Consider the following 7,069-nt stretch of genomic DNA (forward strand, 5'->3'; position numbering starts at 1 on the left):
CTGAGAAGGCTGAAGCCATGAGGCCAAAGGGAGGCAAACCCTTGCAGCCTCACCCCTGGAGTCAGAGCCGCCCCTGGGGTTTCTGCAATGGGGTGAATACGCCCTCTTATGGTTGAAGCCATTTATGTTCTTTGGCATTTTCAGTCAACGCTCTTCAGTTGATGAGTAATGAGGTGTGGTGGCTGGGAGGAGTGACCGAGCTGAGGTAAGTGAGGATCCCTTTCAGCAGTTCACCTAATAAGACTGCTCCATCCAGGCGGCATTTGTCCTGCTTGTTCTGGAAAAGCCTTCTGAACGGAGCTGCAGATCGAGGAAGCGGGAAGAATCCCAGGCCTCCAATGCCTAGAGCCTGTAAGGGAGCCAAGGGAAGGAAAAATGGGAATTTAATGGCTTACACAACTCAGAAATCCAGGGATAGGCTGGCCTCATGTGTGGCAGGGTCCCTGGCACTTAAATACCATCATCTGCATCTCCTTCAGCCTGCCTCCGCTCTCCCCTGGAAGCCACTTTTCTTCTTGCCTGTTTAGGAAACGTGGATTTTGTCCACCATCATCAGGCTTAAGTAATCCATCAGAATCCTTCCCACCTTTGCCCATTTCTTTAAGAAAAATTAATGTTTACTTTTTGATTATTTTTAAATAGTTGATTAGGGTGATCAGGGTCAAGGGCTACAGGAAGGTGGGTGAAATCACCATTTCCACATTCTCTTTTTTCCTTCCTGTATTTGGGGAAAGGGGAGGATAAGCAGAGAAGCCACACCCAGCCTCCCAAATGCCTCTGTACCCTGGGATGGAGGACAGCCACCTGACACCACCCCAGGGTCCCCGATGTGGGATGCTCTGAGGGTCCTGCTCAAGAGGTTTTGATAGTTCAACAGTTCTGAATTACTGCCAATCTCACCACTCCAAGCACGATGAAATCTCTCCAGAATCCACTGGTTGACATAGTCCACCTTAGAGTCTCCATTTGCCCAGATATTCACTGCCAACACTTGGCTGGGGTAGTTGATCAATTTGTTTTGTCTTCCTTTCTCTGCTACTGCACCAGATGTCCTTCCTGTGCAGGCTCCAGTGGACTGGCATATCCTCCGTATGTGTCTGGGTATCCATGCACTGCTCTGTTTCAGCCACTGAGGAGGCCCAGCTCTGTTACATGTACTCCAAATCAGACCATGGAACCTGCAATCTCTTAATGGTTGGGTTTCTGAGTCCAGTGATTCACCTGGGGGGATCCCCAAAGAAACCTCATCTGAGATGATCCCAGACCTGATTCTTGTGTTTGCTTGCCAATACAGGGTCTGGCACAGTCCGTTGCCCCATTCAGCTTATGCACATTCTAATGGTTGCAATTTCTGGGTTAGTTCTGCCTCCAGCCCTGTCTTCTACACAAACTAATGTGTTGCAGCCCAGCCCAATCCTGCCCACCACACACTTGGCCTTCACATAAACCAGTGGGAGTGGGCCACCTAGTCGGATCGACGCGCAATAACCCCCACCAGTCCTGCCCCCTGACATGCTCTCCATGCTTGCCAGTATGTACAACAGACTGCTACAATCTGTTCCACATCCCATTCAGCACTCATACATGTCAGTGGGCATTGAAGTCTAGCTCAACACAACCAACCTCACTACCCAGCCCACACACTTGCCAGCGGTGCCACTTTCTGTCTAGCCATGCTTGTCCCAGTCCTGGTTCTCATGCTCACCAATGGGAGTGGCAACCCAAGAGGGAGGTGCCCACTATTTCCCTACTGGCTTTGCCCATTTCTTAACTGGTTTGTTTTTGTTGTTTAAGTTGCTGATGTGTACTGGATATTAATCCTTTGTTAGGTAGGTAGCTGGGAGTTGAACTGGCCAGGAGCCAGGAGTCAGGAACTTCTTCCAGGTCTTCCATGTGGGTGCATGAGCTCAAGGATTTAGGAGAATTCCTGCTCTCCAGGCATATTAGCAAGGGTCTGAATGGGAAGTAGAGCAGCTGGGAGTTGAACTGGGCCAGTATGAGATGCCCATGCTGTAGGCAAAGGCTTAACTTCCTATGCCATGGTGCCAACCCCAATGGAAGACTTTTGATTACTGCTTCAGTCTTATTGTGTTTTAGTTTCAATTTCATTTATTTCAGATTGGACCCTTGTTATTTATCACTCCCAACTGATTTGGGATTTTATTTCCTCCTGTTTTTCTGTCTTTGTGATACATCATTAGATCTTTAATTTGAAACATTTCTCTTTTTTAATGTAAGCACTTAATGCTGTAAACTTCCCCCTTAATATTGCTTTTGCTGCATCCCGCAGGTTTTGATATGCTTCAAGAAAGTTTTTGATGGCCTGTTTTAATTTCTCCAATGACCCATTGATCATTCATTGGCATGTCATCTAATTTCCCGGTATTTATGAGTGTTTTATTGCCCTTCTCCTTGATTCCAGTTTTCTTTCTTTCAGAAGATACAAAGTATGATTTCAATCTTTTAAATTTTACTAATTTCATGTAATCTGCCCTAAGAGTTTCTCCAGTGTTGGATGAATCACCCTGTCAGTGTGGATTAGGTCTAATTAGAGCAACACCAGACTTCTCAGCAGAAACCCTGCAAGCCAGAGACCGTGCAACGACATATTCCAAGGTATTATAAGAAAAATACTTCTGGAGCTGGCATGGTGGTCCAACAGGCTAATCCTCAGGGCCTTTCAGCATTGGCATCCCGCGTGGATGCTGGTTCATGTCCTGGCTGTTCCAGTTCCCATCCAGCTCCCTGTTATGGTGTGGGAGGGCAGTGTAGGCTCTTATGGCTGGGGAGAGTATTGTAGGATGGCCCTTGTGGGGCAGACATCTACTGGGAAGTGGCAGTTAGCTGATTTCACAGCAAAAGGGCACAATGTTCAGTAGAGGCCTGAGTAGGGATGAAAGATCAGAGGAGTGAGCAGGAGATACAGAAATTCAAGGCCAAGGTACAGCCTATACAAAGGCCTTGAAGCAGACAGGTGGCCTTCCTCATTTTTTTTAAATATTGAATTTTTTTTAATGGAAAAACAGTTATTGATACAGAGAAGACAAGACAGAGACAAAAACAGAGAATCTTCAATTGGCTGGTTCACTTCCAAATGGCTACAATAGCAAGAGCTGAGCTGGACCTAAGCCAGGACCCCGGAGCCAGGAACTTTTTCCATTTTTCCTAGGTGGGTGTAGAGGTCCCAGCACTTGAGCCATCCTCCACTGCTCTCTTGGGAGCATTAGCAGGGAGCTGGATTAGAAATGGATCAGCTAGGAGTCAAACCTGTGCCCATATAGGATGCTGGTGCCGCAGGTGGAGGCTTAACCCACTATGTCATAGTGCCAGGCCCTGGCCAGCCTATTTGACTAGTTCCTGTTTGCTTTAATGGATCCAAATTTGCCCCATGGGGTAGGACCCCGCTATGCTCTCAGCCTCTTGCCCACTCTTCTGAGTGGGGTGTTCCGTCACCTCTAGGAAGTTGGTCCTCCCACCCCCAATCTTTTCCTGGATAATTCCCATGGCTGCTGCAGGACTGAGCTAGAGCTCTGGAGAGCTGGGTGGATACTGTCTTGGGCGTTCCTTCAAGTCCACAGGCAGACTGCTATACTTTAACAGGGACGGTGCCTGGAATGACACAGGGTTTGGCTGTTTTCAGTCTTTAGTCTTCACCTGTCGTAGCCAGTTACTCTGCTATGATGTTGGTCCTGTCACCTCCCCCACCACACACACACACACACCAGGAAGGGCCACTGAGCCCTGTGATTTCAGCGCCTGGGTCCCCTACAGCTGAATGTCCAGGAACCGTGCCAGTGGAGGGCCCAAGGGAACTGCTAAGAATCTCTGGCCAGAGTCCTAAAGGGTAAGAAACACAGACTCTGGCCTTTCCTCCCAGTTTGGAGTGAGGACCAGGAGCTTCTGCCAGGGCCTCTTGCCGGCTGCCCACAAGGCAGCTCCCAGCAGCCCTGGCATGGAGTCATGTTGTGTAAGGATGCACTGGAGGCTGGAACACAGGGACGTGCAGCGTCCACAAGTGACAGCTCTGCATGTTTGTGACACTGACACGCCATGTGGGTCCAGTAGGGGTGGTCAAGGAGGAAAGGGCTCCAGAATTTGAGAAACAGAGGTGCTAGGGTGCCACACCCAGGGGAGAGGAGAAAGGTCCTCCTGTGCTAAAGGAGACCCCTCAGGGTAGCCAGACAAGCACAGGAATGCAGCTGGCGCGCATTCTGAACTGGACTGACCATAAACCCTGTTCTGGTGGGGCTTGACCCTTTTGTGGGCCCACAGCCCAACGTGCGCGTGGCTGCTGTGTGTGCCAGTGCACTGGGTCCACAGGATCGCATCCTCACTGTCCCATACTGGTGGGCTGGTCAGAAGCAGGGGGGAATCCACACGCTGTGGGTGCTGGAGGGCCCTCAGAGCTGCTCTCCGACAGCCATGTGGCTTTTCCACATCTGTGAGGCGCGAGGCTTGGTGCCTGTCTCCCTGGGTGCCATCAGTACAAAGGGTAGCAGGTGCCTACAGGAGGCCAGCTGGAAAGAGCTGTGTGTCCCTGGGTGTGGCATGGCGCTGCTCATACCAGCGGGGTCAACATCCCTCTGGCACCTTCCAGGTCCCCGATGCCTCTAAACTGCTCAAGCCTCAGCCTGTGCCACCTGGGGACAGATGGCTGTCCCCTGAGGGGACTTGGAGGCCACCTCTCTACCCAGCTCTCTCTTTCTCTGGGGTTCCTTGCTGCCTTCCCCACTCTTCATCCCAGTCAGCCAGAAGGGACATCCAGGGCACAAAGCACGCTGCAAGTTTCTGGAATCTGTAGGGCACAGCCCCACACTGTTGAGAGGAGGGCTCCCAAGGCCTGGGGCACCCCACACCCCAGGGCCAGTATGTCCCATGTTCCCAGGCTGCAGATCTGCTTGTTCCCACATTATCACATGAATGGGGCACAGGCCCCCCCTGACCACTGGAGCAAACAATTTGGCCAGCAAATTGATATAATTATGAGAGGCAGAGGGGAAGAAAGTGCCCCATGCCTGGCCCCCCAGAGGAGGATCCCGCTGAGCCCCCTCCCCAATGGGGCTTTGTGGGCTGGTTGCTCTGGGCTGATTAGAAGCCTGTAGCCTTCTCAAGAGCCGTAAGTGATTGGTCCCCTTAATCTGATTACAATCTACAGAGGGTCCCCTCTCCTCCCCACCCCCGCCCCCCTGCAGCCGCCTCTGAAGAGCTGTTCTCAAGCACCCGGCCCCATCAATGTGCGTGCACACACACACACACAGGCGCATACACACGGACACATGCACAGGTACACACACAGGTGTATGCACACACACAAGCATGGACATGAGACACACACATGCAGACACACTTACACACTCTCACGGCACCCATGTGGGTCTGGTGGGGACGGCTGCCATTCCTCCCGGGCCTCCCGCCCTCTGGTTTGTCCCAGCTGCCTTCTATAGGCCTCATTCTTCAAGCCTCAAACCTCAGACACACGAGGCAGGCACTGAGACAACACCTAAACCATGGGTATCTGTGCGTACCTGCTCCAATCATCCAACTGGGTGTGGTCACCCCAACATCTAGCACCAGAAGCAGCCCTGATTCTGGGGCTCCCAGGAGATGAGGTCCACTCAGCAGCCTGGCCCTAGTCGGGCATGGGTTATCCACCCACTCCTTGGGCCAACGTCCAGGGCTCTGCCCTCTGCACCCAGTTTATAGCTGCTTAGCCCAAGGACTGAGTCATGGTGGCCCCAGTCCACGTACTTGCTCCTGCTTGTTCTAGCTTGGCTCCGCATGGAGCCCCCTGGATGGCAGCCCAGGCTCAGGGTGGGATGGGGCTCAAAGCAGGAAGCCTGGAGGTGAGGGTTTGGCCTTTGCCCCTGGGGCTCCCCGGCCTGTGGCAGCCCCACCTTACCTCCCGGGAGCCCCAGCCACCAGGCTTCCAGAAGGGTTGTTCTTTGCTTAGGAATCCCATTCTTTTTTAAAACCTCCTGGGATCAAGAGCCTACATCGGGGAACATGAGTCTGGGTTCAGTCTGACCCCGCATCATGACTCAGATTGGGCTCCCAGTTGCTCAGTTGCCACTCTCACAACACAGGAATGCAAAGGCGTCTCCTTTAGGGTGGCAGTGAGTGCAAATCATTTAGGGCACCCAGGCCGTCGGTGCCCGCTGCCTGGCCGCTGTCGATACGAGGAGACCTGCCACACAGCCTCCGGTGGCCCCAGCAGCCTGGCGGTCACTCCAGGCTTTGCAAGGCTGGCCAGGGCAGAGCTCCCCAGCAGCCAACCGTGGAAGGGCAAGGGCGGCTAGCTTCATCACTTGCAAACCCGGGGAGGGGGACGCTGCAGAGCTCCTCGCTGGGGAGCCATCAAAGCGGCCGCCCCTCCCCGCCGCGCCCCTCCTCCTTTGTCACAATGTTTTTCAATCTGGCGGAGCAAACCGCCCAATTAGAGCCGCGGCCTCCGGCTTCCATCTTGGCCGACATTTAATTAACGCGCTCCTCTTGGCAGCTGCTGACAAGTTCCAGAGACAGGTTGTAAAGGTTTTTTTTTTTTTTTTTTTTTTTTTTGTCTTTCCCCCGGGTGTTGCGTGGCGGGGACACGAGTGGGTGGCGACCCGAGAGGACGTGGCCAGCAGGCAGGGGGCGGGGCCCGAGGCTGGACGGCCACGCGTCCTCCGCACCCAGGGCTCATTCCTGCCACCCAGGACCAGAACCCTGCCCAGGTGGCCTCTGCAGCCGCACCTGTTGGAGTTGGGTGGGTCCTGCATGTTGGAGATGGGGTTCCTCCCCTCTCCCCTCCCCTATCCCACAAGGCTGTGAGCACCCCCCTGAGGGCAGGTGTTGGGTGTAGCTCTTTCCACACAGTCTGGGGTGATGGTGGGTGAGGTGGGCTAGGGGAGGGGAATCCACAGAGATGAAACCATGCTTTTCCAGAAGGACATGGGTCCAGGGGATGAGGGGGTGGGAGGGCCTGGAGTACGCCAGATCCAGCAGCCTGGACCCTGCCCTTGCTGCGTGGACGGTGCCTGGACCAGGGGCCTTCCCTTCCTCCAGCTGGCCTTGGCAGAGCACTCTCACCCAT

This window comes from Ochotona curzoniae, unplaced genomic scaffold (genome assembly GCF_017591425.1).
Source record: "Ochotona curzoniae isolate NIBS_2020 unplaced genomic scaffold, NIBS_Ocur_1.0 patch81, whole genome shotgun sequence".
Lineage (NCBI taxonomy): Eukaryota > Metazoa > Chordata > Mammalia > Lagomorpha > Ochotonidae > Ochotona > Ochotona curzoniae.